Consider the following 15241-nt stretch of genomic DNA (forward strand, 5'->3'; position numbering starts at 1 on the left):
CTGCAGCCTAAGCCCCTGTATGGACAACACAGCAGCTGCAGCACCCACTGAAGGAAGCCCCCCTTTATATACTGCAACCTAATCCCCTCTATGGACAACACAGCAGCAGCCTTCAGGCCAAGACCCCGACTGGACACACACAGAGCCGGCCCTATGCATAGACAAACTAAGCAAATGCCTAGGGCATTTGGAATACCTAGGGGCATACAAGCCCTCCTAGGGTTGGTTGAGGTTTGGTGCAGACACAGCCCGGGCACCTGCTGCCGGCTGGACAGAGACTCTGGCAGCTGCTACTGCCGCTGCACAGCATCCATGATCGGAGCTCAACTGACAGGTCCGATCAGGCCTGGCAGCAGCAAACAGTGAGTGGGCAGCGGTAATTTGCGGGGGCAGAGCACCTGGACAGCAGCTTGTGGTTAGTGCCGGGCCGGCTCTGAGGCACCACACAATCAGAATGAGCTTCTGCACATGGGCAGAGGCTCATTCAGGACTGTAAGTAAATGGTCACCGGAGGGTGCTGCACCATGAGCCTTTGCGGAACTCAGAGTAGTGAGTCATACCTAACGGCTCTGGGTTCTGCCTCCAGCAATCATCACGCACAGCTGCGGCCTGCCAGTCTGAGATGGGAAAAGTGGGTTCGCCATCCGCAGCTTGCTGTACCTTGAGTCGGACGGCTCTGCATGCTGCTCTCAAGTAAACTGGGAGAGGGTCGGGGTGCTGTGGTGCTCACTGCTGGGAGAGGGGTGCAGTGCTGGGATTGGGGTGGTGGTTGTTGATACCATGCTGTGCGGACCACACCCTGTTTCAGGATCGCACAGGGAGGGGGCACAACCCATAATTTTGCCTAGGGCACTAATTTGGCTAGGGCCAGCTCTGGACACACACACACTGAGTGACTGACAGTGACTGACTACATCTGCTAGCTTCTCTCTACAGCCGGAGTTAAAAATTGCGCTGATCACCTTTATATAATCCAAAACCCCCGAGATTCCAACAGTGGGAGGATGACACGTTTTGCCTCGGTTTCAAATCCGAGTCAGGTGGGAAAACCCAAGTCTAACTTGATTCTCGCTTTGGATGTGGAAGTTCGGGTGGGTCTGATTCTCAGAGAACCGGACCGGCTCATCTCTCCCTCTGGGAAATTACAATCCTGTTGATTTTAATGAGGTACATTTGTTTACTTCATTTTCTTAATGCACTGAATTTGAGATTTATGGGGCTAATTACTCTTTGGGTGGCCAAAAAAGTGGGCATAGATCTGCGTTAATCTGGCACTTATGCCCGCATGCGCTTGGTGAGGCTGGATTGAAGACTAAAGGCCATATACAGCAGATTTTCAAACACATGCAGACTGGTACATAGTCGCGTATATGACTGTCAGATCTGCATCATTTGTGGATAGTTGACAAGAAAGTGCAAATACACAATAATGCCAGTCACCAGCACTGGGGAACCTTTGCTGATTGGGGGATTGTGAACGCACCCTAGATGCTGATTGGTGCTTTCTTCATCACTTGTATTGTTTAAGTGACCCACTGGCTGTCACAGTAACGGACATATGATAGAGAAATGGTGTGGGCTGGTGAATTGGTACCAGTGGGTATGCAGATGAGAGTAATTGCCCTAAGATGTTACCCTACCTACAGTCCTACTTACACTTAATCCATCTTCTGCCTTGTCCCGAAACTCCACTGAACCACAAAACACAAATTAAAATGGATTAGTGATTTTTTTTGTGTTCCATAACAACTATATTGTTAATTTCCAAACCTGTGGCCCTCGAGCTGCAGTGAAACTCACCATCCCAGCATGCACTGCCACAGTTTTGCTGTTAGGGTGTGCTAAAACTGTGGCAGGGCATGCTGGGACATGTAGTCCCACAACAGCTAGAGGGCCGCAAGTTTGACCTTGTCTAAAGCATACAACTCGCCACCATCTCAGGAAAAACGCGAGTCGCATACAGCTCTGAAAATGCAGCTTCTATTATACACTTATATAATCAAACATAAGCAAATGTCTTATTTACAGTCAGAACCTTTATCACAGAAGTGGCGTTGACATGATGAGAAGCTATGACTAGGAAATGTATCCAAATGCCATGTACTAAATCCTAAAGAAGAAGAAGAAGAAAAAAAGGATTTATCGCTACAGATTATATAACGCAGCTGCCGGCATTGGGCAACATGTCTATGATTTTATCCATCACCATAAAATATTACATAATGTCAGCAATTTTATTGCTTAATTACAAATAAATGTTAGAGCGCTGAGCACTTTACATGTATAGGAGGCTGAGGGCTGAATAATGTATGCTGGCTAGAAGTTAACAGATTTACTCTGTGGCATTTAAGAAGCGTCTTTTTTCTCTGAGAAGAATAATTGATCAGGTGAGTAATTGCCTAAAGAAGAGAACAGCCAGAGTAATGAAAACACATACAACTGTCATTTGCTTTAACACTTTTTAAAGGTTTGTCTGCCGTGGAATAATCCTTATTGAAGTAGTACCAGATGTCTCAATTACAATGATACCTGACCATTAGAGGAGCTGGTAATACAGATCTTACGGATATAAGGTCACAAGTTGGCGAATTTTGGGGAGGAATTTGATTTTCATTATCTAGAGATCACCCACAAAGTGAGGAAAAGAATGCTTGTGATTTTGAAAAGTGAATGACCAGGAATTAGAGACGTGCGCTGACCCCCGTGGTTTGGTTTTGGATCTGGATTTATCTTCGTGTTTTGGTTTTGGTTTAACATGTTGATTGTTTTAAAATATGAAACACTGTATACACCACGTTTAATGAAGCATCTCTGCTAGTAGGACAGAGGGGGAAAATAAAAGTATAATTAAAGTAGGTGGGGTGGAGTATTCATTTGTATCCTTATAGTGGGGGAAATGTATCAAGCCTTGGAGAGAGATAAAGTATAAAAGGTAGCCAAAGCAACCAATCTGTTGCTGTCATTTATCTGGCACAGTCTATGAAATGACAGTTAGAACCTGTTCGGTTGCTTTGGGCAACCTCTCCAAGGCTTGATACATTTCTCCTATTGAGAGATTAGTTGTGTATTGTAACAATGTAGCAATTAGAGATGTGTGCAAGTGTTTTAGCTTGAAGTCATTTTTGGTTTTGGAGTTCTTAAAAAATGTATGAAAACAGCTAAAGTCATGTAACTTGGACCTGATTGTGTTCCTATACTATTATTAACATCAATGACTTTAATTTCCAGTCAATATTGACCACCTCACAGCACCTGAAATCAGGAGGGGGGGAACTTAAATGCCACCTAAAATACATTAGATCCGTTTTTTGGATCTGAATTTCGGAACCCCAAAGTGATTTGAGCTGGAACTCTATTCAATTTGGAACTCCAAAGTTTGGGTGTGTTCAGGTTTCAGCAAAACCGAACCACTCACCTCTAGTAGCAATCACATTTTTAGATTGGCAGATGGTCTTGAAGCATTCTGTTCTCATACTCTACCTACTTGCTGAAATTCGTTCCTGATTGACTGTGGAGACTAGTGTGTCTGTGAAACGTCCCTCTATATGAAACTTAATTTCCAGCTCATAGGCAAACCCAGGGGGGATTTCCAACTGCCCAGAAACTCCCTCAAGGCCAGTGGCTGAAATCATTACCACAATAGCTATATTGTATAATATGACTTTACTATAACTGTGACCCCAAAATGCAGCATAAGGAATTATGTGTACCTGAGCACACTATTAGCGCACCTGACCAGATTACCCTATAAGTGCTCATTATGCCCCCTCCATGGGTTGGCCCCACTATAAAATGAAGCATATGGAAACATCCCTCTAGAAATCCTGCGCTTGCCCCTATTTCTCCTATTGAGGGTGGAGGAGTAAAGTTATCTGACATTTTAGAAAAGCTTTTGACCACAAGTGACAATCGGCAACTCTACTGAATAACTAACCGGGTGCATAAGAATTACAGATTGTGTATTGGAATGTACAGATACTGTACAAGTATTACATGCTCTGTAAGTAGATTATTACACGCCATATACAGGTATTAGAAGACTGTGGGCTTGAATCAGATGTGGGCGCTGTTGCAGTGATGACCGTGTCTTTTGCCATAGCTATGATTGCATCTTTATGCTAATGCTGTGGCCGACCGTCTTCCTACTGAGACACCCACCAGTTGCTGCGCTAAACTGTTGCTGCGTTTACTAAGGAACAACATCTGTCGCACCATCGAAGTTTGCACCAGCCCTATAAAGGCACAGAATCTACGTCTGAACATGGCCACCTGTGACAGTGCAACTATGTCTTTAGACGCAGTCGCTGACCATGACAATCCTGTGACATGCCTGTGTCTGGCTAGCCACCCCCCGTTACCCACTACAAATGCCCCCTGAGAATCACTCTCTCTGCCTCCACACTGTCAGGACCCATGTGCAGTGCGAATCAGGCCACACGCAGGCTGAAAACATCGGTCGCTTGCATCTGACAACCACACTGTGTCCACCTCTGAATGAGGCCCAATGTGTTACACTGTAGTGGAGCTCTGTCTTGTAGCTCGCGTTTGACTTCTTGAAAAATGAAAATGATGGTTTAGTGGCTGGAGGGCTAGTGTGGGTGGGGGACTGTTGGGTCACTTGGGCGATGGACGTGCCCCTGGGGTGGTGATGGCACTCCTCATACAGTGGCATGCCGCTGGAAATAAAGAGAATTAATTTCACGGGACAAGGTTAATTAAATCAGATAAAAGGATGAACAAGACACATTTGGTAGAGGAGACCAGTTCATGTTTTGCAGAGAGGCAATTTCCTCCCTTACACTTCCCAGGTACATTTCAGTTGTAGTTTTACAGGAATGCACATTATTAGGCCAATTCCTGCCAATGTAATGAAAACATTCAAACACACAAAAGTGACAAAGACAGGCCCTGTGCTCCCTCATAAATTATTTATTTAGTTGGGGGTAAATGATTCTAAAGTGGATGTAGAATAGATTTTGTAGCAACATTTTCACTCTTTCCAGTTGAAACAACAATTCTACAAAACCAGGAATAAATTGTATTTTGGGGGCAGTTCTGAAAATAAGCATGTTGGGGTCCTCATATGAATGTAAGGGGCAGACAGTTAGATACTGTACATTTGCGCTAACCAGAATATTTTTGCATTTTTATAAATACTTTTGACAACTGGCTACAGATTAAATACAATCAGCGTCAAATATGGTGAGCAAAACCGCACATCACCAAAAGCGCTTATTTTACCCTTTGTTCTTGAAGGCGCAGGTGAGAATGACACCATTGTCGATGCTCACAGCTGCCCAATAGGTGAGTTTCGGAACAAAGAACAAATATGCTAAATCTGATTGTCAGCTTTGGGAGTAACACGTACAAATGAGGATATGCGGAGACGTGTTCTCTGTAAGCCAGGGGTCACAGCGCTTCCTCAGAACACAAACATCTCTATATCTGTACTGCAGGCCTGTTCAATGAGAGGACGTGCGCAGCTCGGGGCGGTAACACAGCATTGGCTGCACAGATGTAATTAAAAGATTAAAAGTGACGGATCAGACACATAAATGGCAGATCCTGTGTTCTCTCATTCCACTGAGTTGTCTAATTACAATGCAAGTGTCAAAAGAGCAGTTAAATGACAATGATTTGTGAAAGTTGTTCTCATGTGAGGACGACATTGCATATACAAAGTGTACATTTACTCTCAGAGCAAACGGGTTTTTCAAGTTAAGACACATACAGTACAGTACGGGCATACTTGCCTACTTTTGAAAAAGCATTTGAGGGAGATTGTGAAAGAAGCACCTATGAGCGCGTTGGTAAAGTGGGCGTGTACTGCTACATCTGAGGGGCGTGTCATAAAATTGACTTACATTCAAATGTAAATGAGCCCCAAAGCAGTTATGAAAATTTGATCTGATGAGAACACACTGACACTTTTAAGAAAATACATGTAGCCATAGGGATCATTGTGCCTTATAACCAATGCATGTAGCCATAGGGATCATTGTGCCTTATAACTAGGGGTGAGCGGGTTCGGATTTCTGAAATCCGAACCCCCCCGAGCCCCCCTGATCCGAGGCCGATCCGAGTCAGACTCGACTTTTCCCGCCTGACTCGGATCTGAAATCGAGGCAAAACGTCATCATCCCGCCTTCCGGGTCTCGCGGGTTTTGGATCCTATATAAGGTACCCGCGTTGGCGCCATTTTCTCACTCGGCTGTGGACAGTGAAGAGGGAGGGCAGGAGTTAGGGCTATGTAGTGTAGTGTTGTAGTGTAGTGTAGTGCAGTGTAGTGTTGTCTTTTGCTGTGCTGTGCTGCGCTGTGCTGCAGTTGTCCATAGGGGCTGTGTCCACTACTTCAAAGTCCATAGGGGCTGGCTGGACTGTGTTGTGCAGTCATTTGTCCATAGGGGCTTTGTCCACTCCAAAGTCCTGTGCAGTGTCCCAGTCCTAAAGGGGTGCTGTAGTGTTGTCCAGGGGGTGCTCTGTCCGATAGGGGTGCTCCCCCCAAGTGCTAAAAAAAAATATTTTTTCTGTGTTTGTGAATTGTGTGCACTGTGGCTGCACGTGCATCAACAAAGGAGCAGCACCAACAAAGTAGTGCCAAGTGTGCGCCTGTGTCATAAGTAAAGGGCCAGCTGGCTTGACCGTTAAAGGGTGCTGTAACCCCCAAACTATACTCCAAACAAAATAAAAAAATATTTTCTGTGTTTGTGAATTGTGTGCGTAGTAGCCGCATGTGCATCAACAAAGTAGTGCCAAGTGTGCGCCTGTGTCATAAGTAAAGGGCCGGCTGGCTTGTCTGTTAAAGGGTGCTGTAACCCCCAAAGTACACTCCAAACAAAATAAAAAAATATTTTCAGCGTTTGTGTGCGCCTTAGCCGCACGTATATATCAATATAACATAAATTGAGGACCAAACTTTCTCCGATAAAAATAAAATAGGGAAAGATCAAGAACCACTTCCTCCTAGTGCTTTTGCTGCTGCTGGGAGTTGTTCATCATCCCAGAGAGGAAGTAGGAGCACCACTACTTTTACTAAACAATTGACCCTCCAACAGTCCCTAGCGAGGAGGATGAAGTACGACAGCAGTCATCCTGAAGCAAAATGTATAAATGAGGCCTTGACTGCTATGTTGGTGTTAGATGTGCGTCCGGTATCCGCCATTAGTGCAGTGGGATTTAGACAATTGATGGAGGTAGTGTGTCCCCGGTTCCAAATCCCATCTAGATTCCACCTGCATCCTCAAAGTAGCAGCGACAAGCGTGCGTCTGTCTGTTAAAGGGTGGTGTAACCCTCAAAGTGTGCTCCACAAACAATAAAAAAATTCTTCTTTTTTTCTGTCTTTGTGAATTGTGTGGGCTGTAGCCGCACCTGCATCCTCAAAGCAGCAGCAACAAACATGCGTCTGTCTGTTAAAGGATTACATCGGTGACAGCATCCAAGTAGGCATGTCAGACAGTCCGTACCTGTACTGGCAGGAAAAAGAAGCAATTTGGAGGTCCCTGTACAGACTGGCTCTATTTTACCTGAGTTGCCCCCCCTCCAGTGTCTACTCCGAAAGAGTGTTTAGTGCAACCGGGAACCTTGTCAGTGAAAGGTGTAGGAGGTTGCTTCCACAAAATGTGGAGAAGATGATGTTCATAAAATGAGTTATCAACTCTTCCAGGGAGACCAGCCTCCAGAACGTACAGAGGGACCTGTGGTTGTGGATTCCAGTGGGGAAAAATGAATACTCTGTGAGGATGAGGATGTACACAACACTGAAGAGGGTGAGAAATCGGTGGATGAGGAGGATGAGGACGACATCTTGCCTCCGTAGAGCCAGTTTGTGCAGGGACAGATTAATTGTCAGCTTGTTTTGTGGGGGCCCAAACGAACCAATCATTTCAGCCACAGTCGTGTGGCAGACTCTGGCGCTGAAATGATTGGATTGTTAAAGTGTGCATGTCCTTTTTATACAACATAAGGGTGGGTGGGAGGGCCCAAGGACAATTCCATCTTGCACCTCTTTCTTTTCTTTTTTGAATTACTTACTGTTTGGGGCCTAGTTTTTCAAACTGCCATCCTGTCTGCCACTGCAGTGTCACTCCTAGATGGGCCACGTGTTTGTGCCGCCCACTCCTATCTCTTAGCATAGTCATCCAGCTACCTCGGTGCAACCTTTTGGACAGAAAAACACTATTGTGAGGTGTGAGGTGTTCAGAATAGACTGGAAATGAGTGGAAATTAAGGTTATTGAGGTTAATAATAGCATAGGAGCAGAAAAACCCACAAATTCTGTGATTTTAGCTGTTTTTATGCTTTTTTAAAAAAAATCCAGATCCAAAACACAAAACCCAGAACCCAAAACACGGAAGGGTGGTTTTGGCAAAACCAATCCAGATCCAAAACATGAAGAAAGATCCAGATCCAAAACCAAAACACAAAACACGAAAAGTGGCCGGTGCACACCCCTAGTTGAAACACTCAGGCAGGCCAACGTTCATACTTCCTCTCCCCCGATTCTAGTGGCTTGCCTCTGTCACCTCCCACAAACGGCTTCTCCTGTCAGCCACTTTGCTGGGCTGTCTATGTGCAGCGAGTGAACGCTTCCCGATCTCTCGCACTGGTTTGCGCACGCGCACTGCGATGCATACGCATGCGCAGGATGCGAAAATCGGCCAGCTATGAGCGAATGCTTCTTAGCGACCGGGTCTGAATCAGGTCCCTAGTTCATAGTTGTAAGCAAACACGATGGTGTATGTACAACTCTGATGACTGTCTAACGGTGCATGAACAGGATCTGTACTGCGCATGAACCGATCTGTGTCTGTGACGTCAGTCATAGTGCCCCCTAAGCCGCAACATGACTGACATGCTGCAGCCATTTGGGGACAGGGAGGGGGCGGGGACGACCAGCGTCCCAGAAAAAGATGACTCCAGTTTTCTGGGCATGCCGAGATTCAATTCAGACCAGCTCGCAAGCGCTATGAGCTCGCAAGCGAGTCGATGGCCGGGCAGTGCACATGCACAAGCCCCGGAGCTAGAGAGAAATTCTTTTGCTCCCGGAGTGAGAGAGAAATTCTCTTTCGAGAGAAATTCTCTCATTTTGTAGGCGGGGAGGGGGGTGGCTGGCCAAACGGAGGTGTTCCCAAAGGAACGCCTGCCATTTGGGGGTGGCCCTACTGACATCACGAGTGATTTCAGTACTGAGCTTCCGGCTCAATTAGAGCTGGAAGATCACTGGGGCTTGCAGAAGACGAGACCCTACCACAAGGGTCTCTTCGCAAGCCCGATAATCGCGATGGTTGCGACCATCATGACCATCACCTGGCCGCTCACAAAAGCTGTGGGTGGACAAAAGCTTCTGGTCATAGCTTAGCGAGCGGCCAGAAGGCCGGGCTGAAAAAAAAAACGCCCTTCGGACCTGCGAGCGGGTCTGAATCAGGTCCAAAGAGCTTAGAGGTCTTTGTAATACAGTCATACAGTAGTGTTGACCAAGGGGTTATTTGGTTATAGAAGGTGAACTGTGTAGAGGGGCTGTTATCAGGTTGGATACCCTAGAAATGGTAAGAGGGAGAGTGGGCAAGATGGCTGAAGAGATGAGTTTTTGGGGAACACATAAAGGTGTATAGGCTTGGGAAAGTCTTGTCGTATGTGGGAAGGCATCCCACAGAATAGGTGCAGCCCGAGGAAAGTTCTGTAACCAGGAGATGAAGCAGATAATGAAAGGGCCATAGGCACAGATCTTGTACAGAGCACTGGGCACAAGTAGATTGGGGAACACAGTGGATAATTTCGCACAAGTGAATAGATGTACTGTATGCTGGGGCAGTTTTGTTAATGGCCTTTTATGTAAGTTCTTTTTAAGTTCTTGGGTAAGGCAGGTACAACTAATCTCATAACTCATAGGGTGGAACAATAGTAGAAGAACATTGGAGAGGAAAACGAGTCTACCTGCTGCATTTATATTTATATTGCAGTCTGGCTCTCCACCATCCTCTTTACCATCTGTGTCACTGGCCCCTACCCATATATGCCTGTGCCCCCTATTGCTTTCCAATCTGTGCCTCTGTTCCCTACCAATATCTGCCCCTGTTTACAATCTGTGCCTCTAACCCACCTTACCCCTCCTGTTTAGTATCTGTACCTCTAACGCACTGCACCCTCTCCATATGTACATCTGTACCCTCCCCATCTTTGTCCATGCCACTTTCCCATCTGTGCTGCTGCCCCCTTTACCATTTGTGTCTCTGCCCCCAATACATGCCGCTTAACTTCCCCATGTTAAAAGAGAAGAGTCCTTAGTGGACACTTCAGTTCCCTTACCAAGATGGCCACCGATACCTTAACTGCGCATGCGCAGTGCCATCTTGTTTAATGTGTATGAGCTATACAGTAGAGGATTCCTAGCCTCCCTTTAACTTCTGAGACCTGAAGTTAGTACCTGCCCAGAACCGCTGTTCCAGAGCCTGCAACAGTACCATAATACCTGAGACAGTCACTGACTAATGAGCTGCCTAACCCAACTCCGCTTCATGATCTGGGCATCCAATTTAACCTTGTTAAGTTCCACTGGACTGGGTTGGGTATGGATTGCCGGTGGTTGGGATGCTAAGAAAACAAGATAAGTCTAACCCTAACCCCTAACCTAACCCTCCCTCCCCGGTGCCTAACCTAATTCCCCCCCCCTTGTGCCTAACCTTAACCCTGCCCTAACTGGCAAAACTTACCTTCGGGAAGCTATCGGTCGGTATACTGGTACCGGGATGCCGATGCTGTCGGGATTTCAGCACCGGTAGTTAGACCGTCGGCATCCCGCAAGCCGGAATGTCAGCTATATCCCCACTGAACTAGCTGCCTGGATTCATTATACATTTGCTGGTGTGTACACAACTCTGCTAAACCACCAAGTGGTACTAACATTTCCAACACAACATATGTGCAACTGCCGCTGTCCCCTCTCATTTATCATCTATACCTCTACCCCAATGTCCTGTCCCCTCTCATTTATCATCTATACCTCCACCCCACTGTCCTGTCCCATCTTATTTATCATCTATACCTCCACCCCACTGTCCTGTCCCCTCTCATTTATTATCTATACCTCTACCCCACTGTCCTGTCCCCTCTCATTTATCATCTATACCTCTACCCCTCTGTCCTGTCCACTATCATTTATCATCTGTACCTCCACCCCACTGTCCTATCCCCTCTCATTTATCATCTATACCTCTACCCCTCTGTCCTGTCCACTGTCATTTATCATCTGTACCTCCACCCCACTGTCCTATCCCCTCTCATTTATCATCTATACCTCTACCCCACTGTCCTGTCCCCTCTCATATATCATCTATATCTGTACCCCACTGTCCTGTCCCCTCTCAATTATCATCTATAACTCTACCCCACTGTCCTGTCTCCTCTCATATATCATCTAATCTCTACCCCACTGTCCTGTCACCTCTCATTTATCATCTATACCTCTACCCCACTGTCCTGTCCCCTCTCCATATATCATCTATACCTCTACCCCACTGTCCTGTCCCCTATCATTTATCATCTGTACCTCCACCCCACTGTCCTGTCCCCTCTCATATATCATCTATATCTCTACCCCACTGTCCTGTCCCCTCTCATATATCATCTATACCTCCACCACACTGTCCTGTCCCCTCTCATATATTATCTATACCTTTACCCCACTGTCCTGTCCACTCTCATATATCATCTATACCTCTACCCCACTGTCCTGTCCCCTCTCATTTATCATCTCTACCTCTACCCCACTGTCCTGTCCCCTCTCATTTATCATCTATACCTCTACCCCTCTGTCCTGTCCCCTCTCATTCATCATCTATACCTCTACCCCACTGTCCTGTCCCCTCTCATTTATCATCTATACCTCTACCCCACTGTCCTGTCCCCTCTCATTTATCATCTATACCTCTACCCCACTGTCCTGTCCCCTCTCAGTTATCATCTACATCTCCACCCCACTGTCCTGTCCCCTCTCCATATATCATCTATAACTCTACCCCACTGTCCTGTCCCCTCTCCATATGTGCCTCTGCCTCCTCCCTACATGTGCATAGAATGATGTAACAGGCTTTTCCCATATTACATTCTTGTAGATTCTAAAAACAAAACAGCATAAAATCTTTAAAACAATCTAGTTACAATTAGTGTTCCTGTACTGATTTTATACAACATCACACTCAGGGTCTGATTCAGTAAGGATCGCTACTGCGACAGCAGCTCCGCAATCGCATGCAGGTCTGCTGCGAAAATATACTAATGATTGCAATCGTAATGTTGTCGCACTGCCAGCATAGAGACGCCCAATGCCTCCCACTACCGCTATCTCACATCCGTAATACTTTGCAATCCTTCACAAACATCGGTAACATCGAGTATCATCGCCCCCTCACGCAGAATTACTGCAGCCCTGACCTTACTTAGAAATTGCTAACCACGTCGCAAGCAGTGTTAGCTCAAGCTGCGTATGCCATTGCAGTGGAAAATGTATGCAAGCCCCTGTAACGGCATTCAAACGCACTGGCACGCCTGCGTTTCACTGACCAACCCCATGTCACCACCCCCAAACTCCCAGTTCCGGTCAATCACTCTGAGATGGATCTTCGTGATCTCAGCAATCGCAGCACGAGCGCAGTGAAGCCTTCGCGCACGTGCACTGCGATGCATGCACAGTACACAACAATCGGCCGTCTGCGTGCGTAATCGCAATGGCGATCCTTACTGAATAAGGCCCACAGAACAGACTCAATGAGTTGGAGCAGATTCGTTTACCCTGTTACCATTACAAACTGCTTTTTGATAAAGAGAAACATTTTTATGCTATAAAGCTTTGCTCAATCACAAGGTCTGATAAATGAGCGAGTCACTTCCTATCAGTCAGTTACTTTGTTCTTTAAGGACTTTGTATAGTTTTGGAATGGCACTTGGTGAATTTGTGCCCGCGGCGGCTCTCGCTGAATCCCCTGGCTTGCTGAATATTAAGGGCTAAGGAGATAACATCAGAATTGATGGTGGCTCTTGTAACTTTTATAGAGTTTCTGGATATTATAAGTATGTGGTCAGCAGTGTCTGTGAGATAAAGATGGATGGTTTTAGTAACATCACTTTGTGCTATGCAATTTGTTGTGTATCGATCTCTTCTTATATTTCATATGTTCAAACAAGATGAGATTGTTTGGTGTTACAAGTTTCCATATTGGATTCAAATATTGTCTTCATGTATTTGAAGTGGAAGAAAGCACATTTTCTGCTTTAATACATTTTAAGACACTTAAAAAAGGAAAAGGAAATTCAACCGCAAAGTTACAATAGTCCCACACTAAAATAAGGACCATATACTGTACACCACGGCTTTTTCAGGGACGCTATAGAATTACCGGCGAAAACGGACGATTTTTGCCAAAACAGGCGAAAACGGAGGGGCAATAAAAAACAGGCAAAAAGTTTTCACCATCTCAAACCAGGTGGGGATTTCTTTCAGAACCATTTGGACAGCCCCCCTAATGATAAATTACTCCAAAAGTTTTTTGTAATTTGCATAATTTGGCGAACAACAAAAGGACAAATTTTGGTTTAAAAAATAATAAAAAAAAGACGATGAAAATTGGTTTAACGTATTGGGTCTGTTTTTTCAGGGTGCTGTATGGATGCGTCAAGTGTTTTAAACATTGCGCGTGGCTGCAGCAGGCATTCTTTAACAGTTTTTAAAAGTGCGCTTTTATGACATGAAAATATATTTGCACCCATTTTAACTTTCCCTCAATTTACGTAGAACAAATTGCTTTCTATCATTTTTTAACATGTCTTCATATATGCAAATTGCCACCAACCAACGCAATCTAAGTGCCCTAAATACATTTATTACAGCCAATAATACACTTCTAAATTAATATCCAATGTATGTCAGCCATTTTTTGGGGTACACATGCAATTCCTGACTTTTTCAGCTGTTCTTATTCGCACCTCCTGTTTTCGCCTGTTTTTTGGTCAAAATCATCCAATTTCACCGTCGAAAATTGTCCGAATACGGCCCCAAGGGGTATATTTACTAGGGTGCAGGTTTTTAGAATTGGAGATGGTGCCCATAGCAATCAGATTCTACTTAACATTCATCTAGCACCTTTTAGAAGATAATTGCTAGAATCTGATTGGTTGCTATGGGCAACATCTCCAAAACCCGCATTTTAGTAAATATACCCCTAAGAACCTGATTCAGATGCATTCGCAACTGCAATCTCTCACAGATTGTAGTTGCTAAAATATGCTAATACCTTCCAAAGCATAGCCGAGCATAGAGACGCCACTGCTGCCTTCTCATTTCTGTCCAACGATGTACAGAATAAACATTGGTACTATCGATGCACATCAGGCAGTCACGCAGTATGTGAGTCAAGTATGACCAGCTAAAAACACTGCAGCTCTCCTAACACTCAGAGAGCTCTAATACTCTGAAGGCGGTCACACCCACCCCCAAATGCTGACTTCCTGCCACTCACTTTGCGAGTTGTTCCTTTGTACGAGAACAATCACAGTTAAATTGCTGCTAGCAGCTTTCGTACATGCAAGCAATCACTCGATCTGCAAAAATATCGGCTCTGCGTAAATCTCTGAAGCAGGCCCCAAGTGTGACCCCGAGTGCTATGTGAGAAACTGACAGTTCTGACTCTGTACTCTTAGAGAAGCCTCCTTTCACCATTACCACTCCGTCTACAAATGTGGGGATGAGCAGCAGTAAACATAAAGATGGTGACATAGGTATTGAGGATGCTACAGTGGAAGTGCAACAGTATTTGTGCCTCCTACAGCAATGATCATGTTGATGAGGATGTTGTTTCTGTAAGTCAGCCACAAGTGGCAATGGTTCTTGCCCATGATAAGTAGAAAGTCTCCTCTTTCACGTGGAATTATTTTACCCAAATCTTGACAACATTTGTCCCGTCTTCTGTACCATTTGTGAAGTAAGTAGAGGTACGGACATCTAGGAACCTCCTCCCTGTTATGTCATTTGCAGCAAGCTCCTGCAATTTATTTTGGAAAATCTCAAAAATCCTGTAAAAAAATAATAACAAGCAGTCCAGCATCAGCTGCAAGCAGCATGGATAGATACAAGCACATGCAATCCCCACCTCCAACACGTTCATCATCAATCTCCTCATTAATTATCGGAGGTAGTCCTCCTGCAAAAGCTGACTGACTCCTCCCCTATCCAGGATTCCCCAGAATAAT

The sequence above is a fragment of the Taudactylus pleione genome, unplaced genomic scaffold (assembly GCF_031769625.1).
Source record: "Taudactylus pleione unplaced genomic scaffold, aTauple2 ptg000557l, whole genome shotgun sequence".
Classification (NCBI taxonomy): domain Eukaryota; kingdom Metazoa; phylum Chordata; class Amphibia; order Anura; family Myobatrachidae; genus Taudactylus; species Taudactylus pleione.